The sequence below is a fragment of the Bos grunniens genome, chromosome 10 (assembly GCF_055505025.1).
Source record: "Bos grunniens cultivar Pamir isolate PY7600 chromosome 10, Bosgru_T2T1.0, whole genome shotgun sequence".
In the NCBI taxonomy this organism is placed as follows: Eukaryota; Metazoa; Chordata; class Mammalia; order Artiodactyla; family Bovidae; genus Bos; species Bos grunniens.
Window position 1 is genome coordinate 17,123,336 of NC_141174.1, and position 2,145 is coordinate 17,125,480.

Sequence of the window (2,145 nt, forward strand, 5' to 3'; positions counted from 1 at the left end):
TCTGGTGGTCCAGTGGTTAAGAATCTGCCTGCCAAAGCAGGGGACATGGGTTCAATCCTTGGTCTGGGAGGATTCCATGTGAAAGGGGCAACCGAGTCCGAGTACAACAACTACCGAGCTCACACGCCTTCAGTCTGTTCTCTGCAACAAGAGAAGCCACTGCGATGAGAAGGCAGCACACCGCAACTAGAGAGCAGCCCCTCTCGCCGCAACTGGAGAAAGCCCATGCGACGAAGGCCAAGCACAGCCAAAAATAGTTAGTTTAAAAAACTTTAAAAAAAAACAATAATAAATGAAGTCTCAAGTTTTGGTAGTTCACAAAATGCACAAATAACCTAATTTCACCTGAATCTATTTTGAGGAAGATTCCCAACAGAATGCCTTTGATAGAAGACATGGATATATCTTCTATATTGAGGAGTCTATTTTGAGGGAGATTACCAATAGAAGTCTTTGATAGAAGACATAGGTATGATTATTTGATAGAACCAATTACTGTTCATAAAGCATGTTAATAAGTAAAAGAATATAAGACAGAATAATAAATAAACCCCCCTCTCTCAGAGACTGATATTGTTCACATCCCAGACCAGTAAAATGGTTAAAGTGCTGTGAGCTTGTTTTAGAAAAGATTTTTTTGTACACAAAGTATCTCTCTTAATGTGAAAGCAATTTTCATATCAAAAATGCAGCATTAATTCTTTTAACCTAACCAGATACATTCTCTACACTTTTTCAGGAGACAAGTGTTATTTTGGTCCCTTTCAAATTGCATCTTGCTTTTATTGTGGTACACATATCTAATGGCCCCATAATTTCATTTGGGACCAGGACTGATGTTTCTGCAAATGCTTGTTATGCCACTCTTAATCCATACTTGCCCCACCTTTTTAGATGACTTGATTTCCAGTTAATAAGACTCAAGAGACTAAAGTACTATAAAAGGAGAAAGAAAAAGCAAAAACAAAGCTAGTAATATGTCTGGGATGGGATGTGTTTTGAATGGGAGGCCATATGATGAGAAAGATGTTGCAATGAGAATTTCTACTTTTGTATTTCCTGGCCAGCCTGCTTACACTGGCCTGTGTAGCAAATGGAATGATTTTCTTCCTCTTTTAATACAGGAAACAAATTTGTCCTCATGGAAGAAAAATTCACTTGCCAGGAGCCCTGCAGTGAATCTTATGGGAGTGATGAGGTAGCGCATTCACAGAAGGTTTAGGGAAAGCCTTCACTGGGTTTCAAGGGGATCCTTGTAGAATTATGTAATTGGACCCCGGAAGAATAGGCGCCACTGTCTAAAAATGGCCTTTATTCCTCTAAATACGTATAAATGATTTCATAGGCTAGGAGGTATGACCTTGGAAAGGAGAGTGTTTTCAGGGCCTTAGCCTCCAGGAGCCGTGGGGTGCTGTGGCCCCTGGGCCTCTGCCTCTACTCCCCAGAACTTCATGGAGGTCAGCTGTCCTGGGTGTTTTAAAAATCTTTTTAGGTCAGACCAATCTGTAGGATTAAAAAAGAGTCTTACTATGCCTCTTACTTTAGGATGATGGGGTGCGATTTCACAAGGTTTTTCTAAAAATCCCAAACTCTGTTCTTGAGCAGGAGACTAGAAAAAGTTCTCCAGAAATCATGTAGCCAGTCATCGTGGCCAGCCTTGACTCTAGCAATGCAAGAGATAATTATTCTTTCTCAAAACAATTTTTTATTAATCTACCCATCTTTATCTTTACACAGCAGAAATGATTTATAACAAAGAGTCAAAATGCTGATTACATAGCTACATCAATCTAGTATCTTTAATTTCACATAGCAGCAATCATAACAAAAGGGTAAAAACACTGGTTATGTAGTCACTATATACATGTTATCCTTACTGTTTTTATCCTATCACATTCAGGTAATAAGAAAGAAAATGAATTTGTTATTTCCAAAATTTACCTAAAACAGCCAAGGTTTTATAATTCCACTGAAGTTTCAGAATTCAATTAAACACACATATAATACAAAGTGTTCTCTATCTTAATAATTTATACAGCAGCAGCACACATCAGCACAAAATCAACCAATTAGCAAAAAATATCATTACTTTTATTGCCTGTTAGCATTCTGTTAAGTTTTTTTAAATCAGGTGCCATAAGAGCA